The 16760-nt window shown below is 39.3% G+C and overlaps 1 pseudogene; it reads left to right on the forward strand.

The window, feature by feature from the left end:
• The first annotated feature begins 15951 nt into the window (after positions 1-15951).
• LOC102286635 (NEDD8-conjugating enzyme UBE2F pseudogene) lies at positions 15952-16562 on the forward strand (annotated as a pseudogene).
• Positions 16563-16760: the final 198 nt, after the last annotated feature.

Genomic DNA, 16760 nt, shown 5'->3' on the forward strand with positions numbered 1-16760 from the left:
TACCAATTGGTTAATGAAGACAACCATGAGGGTATAAATAGTATTATGAAAGATATAAGGTAGGAAGTTTAAATTGTATTTATTACACGTGTTTAAAAGTGTGCTTATCTACTAAATTTAGAAGGTGAATGTCTATATATTTGAGTATACTGAGATTTACAACAATATTTATTTTCTTACAGATAATGAAGGAAAGAATCATATTATAAAATAATTTCTATTTCGTGGCAAAAGTCTGAAAAAGACTTGGAAAGGGGTCCAGAAGGACCTGTTTTTCTCCAGGACTTGTCTGTTGTAATAGGCCAGCCGGTTTCCTTTGTGAAAAACACTTTCTAGAGGAATTGCCAACAACAAGGCAAGTGAAGAATAATATATTTGGGGTTGCTGGGTGGCTCAGATGGTAAAGAATCCGCCTCAATGCAGGAGACCCAGGTTCAATCCTGGGTTGGGGCGATCCCCTGGAGAAGGCCATGGCAACCCACTCTAGTATTCTTGCCTGGGAAATCCCATGGACAGAGGAGCCTGGCAGGCTACAGAACCTGGGGTTGCAAAGAGTCAGACACAACTAAGGGACTAACGTTTTCACTGTTGAAAATCCAAAAGGACAAAAGTTGCAAGGGCTGGAGTCAGGGTTCTAATACTCTCACTGTGGGCTAGAGATGTAGTGCTGGGCCACAGTGGTGGAAATCTGGCCCAGGGACTCCTTCATAAAGCCTGGCTCCTCTAGGAGCTGCCCCTTCCATTCTATGAAACCAGAAAATTCCCTGCCTGTAGACCATGGAGCCTTCAAGGAAACTCATGCTTTCCTCGAAGCTGTAAGGAGAAAGAAACAGAAAGGCAACTAGGGGAAATCACACCCCAAGCCTATGCCAGAGATGGAATTCAAATTTACATTACCAGCGACTGTATGGGAGTCACAGGAGATAAATTAATGCAAACGACCTTTGAAACCCCTGGGACTCGGCCAGAATCAAAGCCAGTGACACTTTCACAACTAGGACCCATGAAATTATCCAAGAGAAAACAATACCCACAGAAAGTGCATGTACAAAAAGTGGGTTACAAAGAACTGAGGGAACAACTCTCCATGTCAGAAAGTTAGAAGATGTGCCAACGGAACTGTCAGAACCAAAGAACCATGATAACAGACTGATATGAGAGTAATTACTGAATATGTATTCATAATATACATAAATTCATTTAAGAGGTAAAAGAAGGTCTAGAAATAGAACACTAACAGAAAGATAAATGAATCTAAAAATGAACCAAAAGAACCAAATATTTCCTACAAATGAAACTTCCGCAATTAGAAGTGTGAAAGAGGAGGTAATATAGTTGTCCTGCCACAGTTCAAGAGGGAAATAAGAAGGTGACTATAAGAAAATTCCCCAGAAAGCAACAAAGAAATAGGACACAGAGATATAAAGAACTGGAAAACACAAAAGATTAATTAAGAGACATGAAGGTCACACTGATAGGTAAAACATTTCTGACTGCAGTTTCACAAAAAGAGAACAGAGATGTTAGGATGGATGGGTGGGGAGGTAGATAAATAGACACATGGAAACAAAGTGAAACTAAAATTTCAAACAACAAAAAAGCAGAAATAAAGTGGGTGGGGCGGGGAGGGCAAAGTCAGGGTTTTGTTTAGAAGTGGATAAGAGATATTAATTAATTAAGTCTCTTGTGGATGTTACATTTAATGGAATAATTTCTTGAAATGCATTAATAAAACAAGGCAGTAAAAATGGGCAAAAGATTTAAACAGACATTTCACCAAAGAATGTATACTGATGGCAAATGAGAACATGAAAAGATAGTCAACATCATTCATTATCAGGATAATATAAGTTAAAATCACATATGAAATATGAATATGCACCTTTTAGATATCTGAAATTAAAAAGATTTACCAAAGTAAGTGTTGGCAAGGATGTGGAAGAAATGGAACTCTCCTGCATTGCTGATGGGAATGGAAATGGAAAAATCACTGTGGGAAAACAGTTTGACAATTTCTTTAAAAGTTAAGACAGACTTCAGAATGGGAGAAAATAATAGCAAATGAAGCAACTGACAAAAAATTAATCTCAAAAATATACAAACAGCTCACACAGCTCAATACTAGAAAAATAAATGATTCAATTAAAAAAAAAATGGGCCAAAAGAACTAAACAGATATTTCTCCAAAGAAGACATACAGATGGCTAATAAACACATGAAAAGATGCTCAACATCTCTCATTATTAGAGAAATGCAAATCAAAATCACAATGAGGTACCATCTCACACCAAACAGAATGGCTGCTATCAAAAAGTCTACAAAGAATAAATGCTGGAGAGGATGTGGAGAAAAGGGAACCCTCTTACACTGTTGGTGGGAATGCAAACTTGTACAGCCACTATAGAGAACAGTGTGGAGATTCTTTAAAAAGCTGAAAATAGAACTGCCAAACAACCCAGCAATCCCATTGGGCATACATACTGAGGAAACCAGACCTCAAGAATCACAGTACCCCAAATGTTCCTCCCTGTTTACAATACCAGGACATAGAAGTAACCTAGATGTCCATCCATCGAGACAGATGGATAAGAATGTAGTACATAAACACAACAGAATCCTGCTCGTCTCCTTCTCCTCCTGCCCCCAATCCCTCCCATCCATAGAAGGCAGCCCACCAGGCAACCCGTCCCTGGGATTCTCCAAAAGAACACTGCAGTGGGTTACCATTTCCTTCTCCGATTCATGGAAGTGAAAAGTGAAAGGGCTGATGCTCAGTCAGAATGGACTGGTTGGATCTCCCCATGGACTGCAGCCTACCAGGCTCCTCCATCCATGGGATTTTCCAGGCAAGAGTACTGGAGTGGATTGCCATTTCCTCCTCAACAATGGAATATTACTCAGCTATTAAAAAGAACACATTTGACTCAGTTCTAATGAGGTGGCTGAAACTGGAGTCTATTATACTGAGTGAAATAAGTCAGAAAGAAAAACATCTTCCCAGTGGTAAAAAAAAAAAAAAAATACAAATACAAGGATAGATACATATTCTACTTTAATGTGGCACATAGACAAATACCTGTATATAAATGCATATATGCACAATGTAGACAGAAGTATGTATTGTTGTTCAGTACCTAAGTCATGTCCAGCTCTTTGTGACCCAATGGACTGCAGTACACCAGACTGTAGTATATATACATCAAAATTAAATTACATGGTTCTTTTTTCAGGCAAAAAAAAGAAAGAAAAACACCAATACAGTGTATTAACACATACATATGGAATTTAGAAAGATGGTAACAATGACCCTATATGTGAGACAGCAGAAGAGACCCAGATATAAAGAACAGACTTTTGGACTCTGTGGGAGAAGGCAAGTGTGGGATGATTTGAGAGAATAGCATTGAAACATGCATATTATCATATGTGGAATAGGTCACCAGTCCAGGTTCAATGTATGAGACAGGGCACTCAGGGCCAGTGCCTGGGGATGGGATAGGATAAGGAGGGAGGTGGGAGGGGGATACAGGATGGGGAACACATGTACACCCATAGCTGATTCATGTATGGCAAAAACCACCACAGTATTGTAAAGTAATCAGCCTCTAATTAAAATAAATTTTTAAAAAAGTTAAACATACAACCTATCATATAAGATAGCCATTCCATTCCTAGATATTTATGAAGAAAAAAAAACTACCACTGCTCATATTGACATAAATGTTCATACCATCTTAAGTTGTAATAGCCAAAAACTGGAAGCAACTAAAATGTCCTTCAATGGGTGAATTGATAAAAACAAATTGTGATATATCCACCAATGAATTATTACTCAGAAATACACTTTTAAATGATTAATATATGTGTATGAGTTCATTCCAATCCCTAAGAAAGGCAATGCCAAAGAATGCTCAAACTACTGCACAACTGCACTCATCTCACACACTAGTAAAGTAATGCTCAAAATTCTCCAAGCCAGGCTTCAGCAATACATGAACAATGAACTTCCAGATGTTCAAGCCGGTTTTAGAAAAGGCAGAGGAACCAGATATCAAATTGCCAACATCTGTTGGATCATCGAAAAAGCAAGAGAGTTCCAGAGAAACTATTTCTGCTTTATTGACTATGCCAAAGCCTTGGACTGTGTGGATCACAATAAACTGGAGAATTCTGAAAGAGATGGGAATACCAGACCACCTGACCTGCCTCTTGAGAAACCTATATGCAGGTCAGGAAGCAACAGTTAGAGCTGGACATGGAACAACAGACTGGTTCCAAATAGGAAAAGGAGTTCGTCAAGGCTGTATATTGTCACCCTGCTTATTTATCTTATATGCAGAGTACATCATGAGAAACGCTGGGCTGGAAGAAGCACAAGCTGGAATCAAGATAGCTGGGAGAAATATCAATAACCTCAGATATTCAGATGACACCACCCTTATGGCAGAAAGTGAAGAAGAACTAAAAAGGCTCTTGATGAAAGTGAAAGAGGAGAGTGAAAAAGTTGGCTTAAAACTCAACATTTAGAAAACAAAGATCATGGCATCCGGTCCCATCACTTCATGGCAAATAGACAGAGAAACAGTGGAAACAGTGGCAGACTATTTTGGAGGGCTCCAAAAATCACTGTAGATGGTGACTACATCCATGAAATTAAAAGACACTTGCTCCTTGAAAGAAACGTTATGACCAACCTAGACAGCATATTAAAAAGCAGAGACATTACTTTGCCAACAAAGGTCCATCTAGTCAAGGCTATGGTTTTTCCAGTAATCATGTATAGATGTGAGAATTGGACTATAAAACAAGCTGAGTGCCGAAGAATTGATGCTTTTGAACTGTGGTGTTGGAGAAGACTCTTGAGAGTCCCTTGGACTGCAAGATCCAACCAGTACATCCTAAAGGAAATCAGTCTGAAATGTTCATTGAAAGGACTGATGTTGAAGCTGAAACTCCAATACTTTGGCCACCTGATGCGAAAAACTGACTCATTTGAAAAGACCCTTATGCTGGGAAAGATTGAAGGCAGGAGGAGAAGGGGACGATAGAGGATGAGATGGTTGGATGCCATTACCGACACTACAGACGTGAGTTTGAGTAGGCTCCGGGAGTTGGTGATGGACAGGGAGGTCTGGCGTCCTGCAGTCCAAGGGGTTGCAAACGGGTTGCAAAGAGTTGGACATGACTGAGCTACTGAACTGAACTGAACTGATGAGTTCGTGTGCAGATGTATGTGTAATACATATATTATATTATAAATATAATGTAATATGTGATATATAAATCATTCAATTCAGAGTAAAGTAGCATGTAATTGCAACTTATGTAAAAATTGTGTAACCTGTAAATAAAATGTAAAGGTGATAAAAACAACTGATAAATGTAGGTAAAGGTAGTAATATTTCTTGGAAAAGGCAACGGCACCCTACTTCAGTACTCTTGACTGGAAAATCCCATGGATGGAGGAGCCTGGTAGGCTGCTGTCCATGGAGTTGCAAAGAGTTGGACACAACTGAGCGACTTCACTTTCACTTTTCACTTTCATGCATTGGAGAAGGAAATGGCAACCCACTCCAGTGTTCTTGCCTGCAGAATCCCAGGGACGGGGGAGCCTGGTGGGCTGCCGTCTATGAGGTCACACAGAGTCGGACATGACTGAAGCAACTTAGCAGCAGCAGCAGCAGTAGCAGTAATATTTCCTATTCTATTCCTTTAAATTTTTTGTATACATGTAATTATTCAAAATTCAAATTTTGAGAAAACCCAGCTGTACATGTTTATATGAGATATAACTAAAATAAATTACACAGAAAATGTAGAGGTAATGTTATGGAAAAAATACATAAGTTAGCCTCAAACTAAAGAAAACTGATGTGGCTGTAAAAATATCAGACAAAACAGGCTTTAAGGCAAGAAAAGTTCATGAGTTAAAAGTTAAAGGACAGAACTTTTCGGGAGTTCTGAATGCCTAAATTTATTTTCACTTCAGAGTATAATCTCAAATACATAAGGGGAAAATGTCACCAGTACAGTCTTCTCTCAGTTTCTGGGAGGATTGATTCTAGGACCCTCGAAGATACCCAAATCCACAGATACCCACATCCCTTACATGAAAGGATATAATATTTGCATATAACCTATGCAGATCCACACATACACCATAAGTTATCTTTAGTTTACTTGTAATGCCTAGTACAATGAAAATGCTACAGAAAGAACTGCCTGTGTTTAGCATTTTCAATTTTTTCTTTCTGATATTTTCTGGATTTTTTTTATGTTTTCAATGTGAGGTTGACTTGAAATCAAGGAAACTCACAGATATGAAGGGCTCACTGTACAAGGAGAAATCAGCAAATTCACAATCACAGTGGGACATTCTAAAGGTTCTTTTCTAGGAAATAGATTGATCAAATAGACAAAACATTGGTAAAGATATGAAAGGCTTGAGCATATAGTTTACATGCTTGATATAAAGGGTTTTTATAGAACCTCCTAGCCAATAAATAGACACACATTACTTACAAACTCTCATAAAATATTCCTTAAAGTTGATGATTCCATAAGTCACAAATGATATTTTCAACCAACTGGAAACACTCTATAGCATTCTCTGGTGACAATTGTAAAAGACAAAAGAAGGGAAGAAAAATGGAAACAAAATAGCCAGTCTCTCCCCCCACCCCATATATTTAAAAACAAAACAAAACAAACACCCACTTATTCTAGGAACTTAACCAGCAATTAATTCCCTGCATCAAATTCCTTGGTGCTTAAAATAAACAGAAACTTCTTTCCTGCACCTACTCTTGACTGACTACTGTTTACATTAAAACACAGGAACTCCTGTTCAGTTGTATACTATGAATAAATCAAAACCCAACATATAAATTGGTAGAAGACATTTGTTACTCACAAAGCCAACCAAGGATCAATACTGATAATATATACAGAACTAGGAATCAGTGAAAAAAACCCAAATAACAAAATTGAAAATGTGAACTGGTAAAAAACCCAAACAGCATAAGCACACATGAAAAGCGGCTAAATTTCCATAGCAACTGGAGAAATGCAAAATAAATTACATCATTAATTGTTTACATTAAATTGGCAAAAACTAAAAAATTAGGTGTTGGTGAATATAGAGGAAAACAATAGCTCTGACAAAGTATTCTAGTTAAAATGTAACTGATAGCATGAAACACAAATTGAAAAGGTCAATTAAATGTGAGGATACACATACTGTATGTCCAGCAGTTGCATTCCTATTAGTATATTCAGAGAACTGCTAATATTGCATAAAGAATTCACATTGTTTTAATGGCAAAAAAAAAAAAAAAAATTGATAAAACATAATGACGATCTACCAACCAGAAAATCAATAAGTAAATTATGCTTTATTCATTATACATCCTTTAAAACTAAAGGAAAAAAATCTGTAAATCATGGACAAATCATGAAAATACTGATGAATAAAAAAGCAAGTTATAGAAGGATGTACAGAGTAAGCTACTTAATAGTGTTTACAGACCATAAATTTGCCCTGAAAACTGTGAATGTGAATGAGAAGGATACTTGTTAACTTCAGCAATAACTGATTTATTTTATTTCTTTAAAAAATTTATGAGTCAAATAAGAAACAATATCAATGTATATGCTGGATGGTGGGTTCAAGAATGTTACACTCTACACATCAGTAATGCTTAAAATTCTCTAAGCTAGGTATGTGAATTGAGAACTTCACGTATGTGAAGAATCAACAATACATGAATTGAGAACTTCCAGGTGTTCAAGCAGGATTTAGAAAAGGCAGAGGAACCAGAGATCAAATTGCCAACATCTGTTGGATCATAGAAAAAGCAAGACAATTCCACAAAAACATCTACTTCTGCTTCACTGACTACGCTAAAGCCTTTGACTGTGTGGATCACAACAAACTGTGGAAAATTCCGAAAGAGATGGGAATACCAGACCACCTTACCTGCCTCCTGAGAAATCTGTATGCAGGTCAAGAAGCAACAGAACCAAACATGGAACAACAGACTGGTTCCAAATCGGGAAAGGCATACTTCAAGGCTTTATATTGCCATCCTGATTATCTAACTTTTATACAGAGAACATCTTGCAAAATGCTGGGCTGAATGAAGCACAAACTGGAATCAAGATTCCCTGCTGAAATATCAATAACCTCAGATATGAGACGATACCACCCTTATGGCAGAAAGTGAGGAAGAACTAAAGAGCCTCTTGATGAAAGTGAAAGAGGAGAGTGAAAAAGTTGGCTTAAAATTCAACATTCAAAAAATGAAGATCATGATATCCGGTCCTATCATTTCATGGCAAATAGATGGGGAAACAGTGGAAACAGTGACAGACTTTCTTCTCTTGGGCTCCAAAATCACTGCAGATGGTGACTGCAGCCACAAAATTAAAAGACACTTGCTTCTTGGAAAAAAGCTATGACAAACCTAGACAGCATATTAAAAACATTACTTTGCTGACAAATGTCCATCTGGTCAAAGCTATGGTTTTTCCATTACTGGTTTTTCCAGTAATCATGCATGGATGTGAAGAGTTGGACCATAAAGAAAGCTGATGAAGACCATATAAAGACCATAAAGAAAGGAGAAGAGTTGATGTTTTTAAACTGTGGTGTTGGAGAACTTGAGATTCCCTCAAGTTCTGCAAGGAGATCAAACCAGTCAATCCTCAAGGAAATCAGTCCTGAAAAATCATTGGAAGGACTGATGCTGAAGCTGAAGCTCCAATACATTGGCCACCTGATGCAGAGAGATGACTCCTTAGAAAAGACCCTGGTGTTGGGAAAGCCTGAAGGCAGGAGGAGAAGGGGATGACAGAGGATGAGATGGTTGGATGGCATCACCAAGTCGATAGACATGAGTTTGAGCAAGCTCCAGGAGTTGGTGATGGACAGGGAAGCCTGGTGTGCTGCAGTCCATGAAGTTTCAAAGAGTCAGACACAACTGAGCAACTGAACTGAACTGAACACTTCAGTATATTTGAAATTTGTGCAATTTAAACAAATAAAAGAAATAATTATAATAAAGTTATGAGACTATAATTGTCATTAATAATAGCAGAAGAAAAAGAAAACACCATTCTGAGATACTGTGAAAAATGAAGGAATAATGAATGCTCACCAATGCCTAACTTTGCACAGGGAACAAAGTTAGGCTTTACCTATTGTGACTGATCAGTGTTTTGGTTTTATTTTTAGTTGGGGGACTAAAAGAATATGTGTTCTTATTCACTAATAAAAGGTATTAGGCACCAAGAAACTGAAAAGTTAATGAAATGTATTCTATCATAGACAAAAACATCTGTGTATGGATCAGAACTACTTTCCCTGGGACAGTTTTCACAGTACTAATTTGGTTTGTGGATTTCCAAGATAGAGCCATGGTCATGAAAACTAGCTTTGCAGTTAAAAAATTTTAGTGTTTAAGAATCAGGAGAGTCACTTCAATTTTTTAAACTTGATTACATAACAGTAAATAAATATAATACTACAAATGAAAGCACTCTGTAAAGTGAAGGCAAACACTTATGAAGTGTGTTATCTCAGAGTGTGTTCAGTCACCAAGTCATATCCAACTCTTTGCAACTCTATGGACTGTGGCAAGCCAGGCCACAGATGGTCCCTCACCATCTCCCGGAGTTTGACCAAGGTCATGCCCACTGAATCAGTGATGCCATCCAACCATCTCATCCTATATTGCCCTCTTCTCCTTCTGCTTTCAATCTTTCCCAACATCAGGGTCTTTTCCAGTGAGTCAGCTATTTGCATCAGGTGGCCAAAGTATTGGAACTTCAGCTTCAGCATCACTCCTTCCAATGAGTATTCAAGGTTGATTTCCTTTAGGATGGACTGGTTTGATCTCCTTGCTGTCCAAGGGACTCTCAAGGTTCTTCTAAAGCACCAGAGTTCAAAAGCATCAATTCTTCAGCACTCTGCCTTCTTTGTGGTCCAACTCACATCCGAAAGTGACTACTGGAAAGATCATAGCCTTGACTATATGGACCTTTGTCAGCAAAGTGATGTCTTTGTTTTTTAATACACTGTATAGGTTTGTCATAGCTTTCCTGCCAAGAAGCAATGGTCTTCTAATTTCATGGCTGCAGCCAGCATCCTCAGTGATTTTAGAGCCAAGAAGAGGAAATCTGTCACTGATTTCCACTTTTTTCCCACTGATTTTCCACTGATTTCTACTGTCCACTTTTTCCCCTTCTATTTGCCATGAAGTAATGGGACCTGATGCCAAGATCTTATTTTTTTTTTTAATACTGAGTTTTAAGCTGGATTTTTCACTCTCCTCTTTCACCCTCATCAAAAGGCTCTTTAGTTCTTCTCTTTCTGCCATTAGAGTAGTATCATCTGCATATCTGAGATTGTTGATATTTCTCTAGCAATCTTGATTCCAGCTTGTAACTCATCCGGCCTGGCATTTCACAAGATGTGCTCTGCATATAAGTTAAAGAAACAGGGTGACAGTGAGCAGCCTTGTCATACTCCTTTCTCAGTTTTGAACCAGTCAGTTGTTCCATGTAAGGTTCTTACTGTTGCTTCTTGACCTGCATACAGGTTTCTCAGTAGTTAATTTGAACTTCTATAGCTGAGCTGATGTGAATCTGTTTCAAAGGCCATCCGAATCACATTTGTTTTATTCTATTCAACTTGTAATGTTGAATGTCTGCTCCTGTTAAAATACTCAAGAGTTTTATCTTGCTAGGGCAATGGAGTAGCAAAGTAGGGTGATGAACCTGTTGCCAGGCTCCAAAGCTCATAAAACAGTAACCTATAAATTGGTTAAGAGTAGATTAAGTCTGCTGAATACTTCTTGTAACAGAAACTGTGCTAAGGGTTTTTGTTTAATCTTTAAAATACCAGTTTTAAAATCCATTCTATTACACTCTCCAGATTTTACATGAAGACACTGAAGTTTAGAAAAGTAATGTAGGGGAGGGAGGAGGGAGGAGGGTTCAGGATGGGGAACACATGTATACCTGTGGTGGATTCATTTTGATATTTGGCAAAACTAATACAATTATGTAAAGTTTAAAAATAAAATAAAATTTAAAAAAAAAGAAAAGTAATGTAACTTGTCCAAGTTCACATGAGTAGATCAGAGGCAGAGCTAAGGTTTGGAGCCAGTTCTGTTCAATTCTAAAACCTATTTCTCATCCCTAGGACACCTCTTACTGATATGGGATCTATAGACATGAAGCCGGAGAAGGCAATGGCACCCCACTCCAGTACTCTTGCCTGGAAAATCCCATGGGTGAGGAGCCTGGTAGGCTGCAGTCCATGGGATCTCGAAAAGTTGGACACGACTGAGCGACTTGACTTTCACTTTTCACTTTCATGCATTGGAGAAGAAAATGGCAACCCACTACAATGTTCTCGCCTGGAGAAACCCAGGGACGAGGGAGCCTGGTGGGCTGCCGTCTATGAGGCTGCACAGAGTTGGATACAACTGAAGCATCTTAGCAGCAGCAGCAGCAGACATGAAGCAGAGAACATAACTTCTAGTCCAATTAGATCTGCAAACATTTTTATGCCTAAAAAACTGTAATGAATCATAGCCGTAAAACTATAAAATTTAATACTGAAAAGAATTTAGATATCACCCTTAGTTTATTCTTTTACTTATTTACATACTCATCTGTTTATAGATGTTTATTGATCAATATTTATCAAAGTGGCTAATGTTAAAAGATAAAAGAATAAAATTAAATAATAAATAAGAATTCTCCTTAAGTACTGATCCCCTGGAGAAGGGAATGGCTACCCACTCCACTATTCTTGCCTGGAGAATCCCATGGACAGAGGAGCCTGGTGGGCTACAGTCCATGGGGTTGCAAAGGGTCAGACATGACTGAGTGACTGAACAAGAACAACAACGTGAGATTTTATGCTTTCATGGCTCTAATAGCTATTATAGGGTACAAAGATGCATGAGGTGCAAATTCTATCTTTACCTTGCTGTTGAGAAGAACACAATTTACTATAGAAAGTAGTTAGTGTATGTTACATATTATCTAGTCCACCACTTCTATAGATGAGAAAATTGTAATATAAAGAGGTAATACCTTGAATAATAACTAGATTATCCAGTTAGTCAAATCATATTGTCACCGATCCAATGAAAACTCAGGGTCCCTAGTGTATTCCACCTGCTAATACAAATACAATGCACACAAATCAGCTGCTAGGGAAAGGAGTTTATAGTTTTGCTTGTTGAAATATATACCTTATGTGAACTTTATTAAATGAAAATGATAGTTCAAAAAATTAGATCTGTTTGACTCCTGAAAGGGATCAGAGAATAAAGTTATCCAGCACCTTCCAGTAAAGGGATTCAGAGAGTAGCTGGAGGTGTTGTATTACAAAGTCCCTTCCTTTGCCCTGACTAATCACCACAGGGGATGTTTCAGGCCAAGTCTAGGGTTTCACTTCAGTTGTGATCCCCAGACTGAAAAGCTGCACTCTCATATTAATCGGCATAAAAATTGGTGCCTTGAATCTTCCCTTAGAGTAGAGCACTCAAGTTTGGAATCCAAAGCCTGACTGGGATTGTAGACCACGTTCTTCATAACTTCTACCGACTTAATTTAGACCATTTCCACCTGGAAAAGGTCTCATTCAGGTCCTCTCTGCTCACTGTCTCACTAGGGTTGCATGTCCATGAGAGTAGATCAGATTTCTTTGGAAGTTAAGAAAACTTACAATGATACTACTCTCTTTCCTTCAAAACCAAAGTATGATTTTTCAAGTTTTTGCCATTTGTACTTCCCACATGTGAGCTTGGATTTGTCCACTTCTTGCTATCTGCACTTCTCACCTCACCAAAGCCACATGACTGCTCCTGATGTCCTAGTGACCTGCTGATGGTCTCCCTGCTGGAGTCCACTCCTGACACAGAGACAGAGAGCTGCATTAAAATGCTGAGTCATCCTGTGATCCCACCCCACCCCCTGGCCTACTTGTAACCATTCCTTGGCTACAGGGTGCAGTAAATATCATTAACATTTCTTCCCCTGGCCTGTAGAGTTCTCTGCCATCTGATTGGCCCTTGCTGCATCTCCTCCCCATCTTCTCCACCCTCCCTTAACTCACTAGGCCACAGTCTGCTGTTCTTTAGTTTCTGGTTATACCAAGTGTCTCCTCACCTCAGAAATGCAGCCCTCACTCTTTTCTCTGCCTCAGCTGCTCTCCTGACACCCTTCACTCATTCCAATCTTTTGGGTTTCAGCCTAAATCTTCCTTCTAGAGACTCTTCCTCAGCCTCTTTTATTTGTTATCTTAGCCATTTACCTTTTTTCCTATATAAAATTTACTCCCTCAGTGGGGAGAGTGGAAAAGCAATGAAAAGTAAACAAATAAGTGCTATTTGCTCTCCAATAATGATATTGATCTGTAGTTAGTTGAGCACATGCCTTCTCCATCAGAGCATAAGTCCAACAGCAGAGACCTGCCCATCCCTTTCACCACTGTATCCCCTGTTACAAGCACATACCTGCATGTAAATAGGGCTTCCCTGGTGGCTCAGCTGGTAAAGAATCTGCCTGCAATGTGGAGACCTGGGTTCAATCCCTGGGTTGGGAAGTTCCCCTGTAGAAGGGAACAGTTACCCACTCCAGTATTGTGGCCTGGAGAATTCCATGGACTATATACTCCATGGGGTCACAAAAAGTTGGACACAACTGAGCAACTTTCACTTTTACACATAAATACCTGCTGAGTGAATTAATATAAGAATTCTGTGGATCTTCCTATATATTCACATGTATATATATATGAATATGAATTGTATACTTAATTATTTTGTCAGTTCCATTAGTTTTTAAGTTGTTCTCAGTTTTCTACACAGACAATCATATTGTCAGGTGTGGGGAAGATAAATGTTTCACAGCTTATCCAATAACTATACCAAGTATTTTCCTTTCCCATGTTATCATATGGACTGAAACGTCTGAGCAGATGTCTCCAGCTCCGTCATGGGAAGTAGAGTACACCAGCAGGGAGAGCTCCAGAGCCCCAGTCTTGCTTCAAAAATAAGAGCTAAGCTTTTGTTGGTTTTCTAATCGCTTTGCCAAAGAGTTATGAGGGGAAACGGGTTCTACTCTCAAAACTAAACTTGAAAATCACTGGGCTAGAATTTCTGAAACAATATGAACAGTGGTATCCCAGTCATCCTTGTTTTTTTTAGAAATGATCATTTATTGACTATTTAATATGAGTCAGGTACAAACTCTAGGCATTGTATATCAATATTTCCCTTTAACAAATAGTTTTTAAAAGACTAAGTGAAATGTCCATAGATGCAGAGAAAGTAAGTATTACAGTCAGGATTCAAATTCAAATCTTTCTAATTCTAGCCGTTTCTCATAATTACAAAGTTAAATAAGGCCTTATATAAGGAGATTTTGAAATACTTTCTCCCCTTTAGTAATTTGACAAATTGTACTTTCTAAGAAACGGCCACGACAGTATCTCTCATCCCACATAAGCTCCTATGTCGTGACTGTGACAGTCATATCAGCGAGAGGTAGTGCCTACGTCCCCTCATCGTAAGCCAGGGTGACCTCTGCCCACACCCAGAAGTGATACTCTGTAACTCCTAGGACCAAGTCACAGAAGAGAATACTGCTTCCTGTTCCTCTGCAGGCTTGCCTCAGTTTCTAGACACCATGACGTGAGGAAGGCCAAGAAGCCTTGGAGGGGATCCAAAGGCCCTAGTCCACAGCCTGGGCTGAATTCCTGGCTGGCAGGCAGAACCAGCTTGCCAGCAATGCAAGTGCGTCATCTTAAAAGTAGATCCTCTAACCCACCATTTGCATACTCCATTGAGTTGCCCCAGCAAACACTGCATGGAGCAGAGGTGAGCTGGCTTCACTGCTGCTGCTGCTGCTGCTGCTAAGTGGCTTCAGTCGTGTCCGACTCTGTGCGACCCCAGAGACGACAGCCCACCAGGCTCCCCCGTCCCTGGGATTCTCCAGGCAAGAACACTGGAGTGGGTTGCCATTTCCTTCTCCACTGAGTCCTGCCTAAATTGCAGATACACAAGCAAAACAAATAATGGTTGTTGTTTCAAGTCACTAAGCTTTGGGGTAGTTTGTTAAGCAGTAATAGATAACTAAAACAGAAGACATTCTATACACCAGAAAAGGTGAAAAAATTCTACTAACAATTAGGTTTTTGAATATACAGATTATATGTATTAGTATCAAGAATAAAAAAACATCGACAAAGCAAAAAGACAACCTACTGAATGGGAGAAAATATTTCCAAATGGTATGACTGATAAGGGGTTAATATCCAACATATATAAACAGCTCGTATAACTCAACATAAAAAAAAAAAAACCTCAGTTGAAAAATGAGCAGAACTGAAAGACATTTTCCAAAGAGGAAATGCAGGTGGCCAACAGGCACATGAAAAGATACTCACCTTTGACAATCATCTAGGAAATGCAAATCAAAACCTCAATGAGATACCACCTCACACCTGTCAGAATGGCTATCATCCAAAAGAACACAAATAACAAATGTTGGCAAAGACGTGGGAAAAGGGAACCTTGTTACACTGTTGGCAGGAATGTACTTTGGTGCAGCCACTGTGGAAAACAGTAAGAAGATTACTAAAATAATAAAAATAGAATTACCATATGATCCAGCAATTCCACTCCTGGTGTATATCAAAAACAAAACAAAACACTAATTCAAAAAGACAAATGCACTGCAATGTTCATAGCAGCATTATTTATAACTGCCAAGATATGGAAACAACCTAAGTGTTGGGCAACAGATGAAGGACAAAGAAGATGTGGCACAGGCGAGGGGCTGCTGAGTCTCAACATCCCCTGCCCACCGTGGTGCTGGGCACTGGCCTGCCTTGCCTGTCTCCGGACACCCAGGATAAATATAGCAGTGATGCTGACGCTGGCAAACAAACTGAAGCGCGAGGACAGTCTCAAAGGTCCTGGGTGTCAGCTACAGCCTCTGACTCCACTCGGCGGGTTTCTGTGACAGACAGGCTGTTTGTTAAAGAGGTTGTAGAACTTGAATCTAATTTACCTTATAGGTGTAAAGTGCATTTTTCCGACCCAAGCGAGCTTCATTGCTTTCAGCTGTCACCCCAGATAAGGGTTACTAACAGGTTGGAAAATTTCAGTTTGGAGCTGAAGTTTTCGATGCATACAACACGGTGCCTCCCAAAGTGAACTGCTTGACCCAGGTCTGGCACCCCAAGTCCACAGGAAAAGGCGAGACACGTCTCAGGGCACTGACTGGGCCCCCACAAGGATGCTGAAGGATGCTGTTTGGGGACTAAACTCTTTATTTACTGATCCTTTGAATTTTGGTGATCCACTGGATATAGAAGCTGCAGAACATCGTTTAGGGGACAAGGAGGTCTTCTGGAATAAAGGGGAAGACTACATTAAGCGTTACACCAGAGGATATGGGGAGAGGACTGCAGGGCCCTGGACTGTGCCTTAGAAGTTGGTCTCCAACTGAAACCAGAAGGGAGCCTCCTCCCAAGTACTCAGCTCCCCCCAGTCCCACTGGGCCATCCAAGTCCTCTGATCCCATGTTGTCCCAAGGAAGAGCATCTTCCAGGCCACCCATTGCAGACAGAGAGCCCCACATAAATATAGCCAGAAAATATACTTGGGGTTCTAAAAGAGTTATCTGCTTACCTTAAGATGCTTATTTTTTGAAACTATACTGCATGGACTGTT

The sequence above is a fragment of the Bos mutus genome, chromosome 19 (assembly GCF_027580195.1).
Source record: "Bos mutus isolate GX-2022 chromosome 19, NWIPB_WYAK_1.1, whole genome shotgun sequence".
In the NCBI taxonomy this organism is placed as follows: Eukaryota; Metazoa; Chordata; class Mammalia; order Artiodactyla; family Bovidae; genus Bos; species Bos mutus.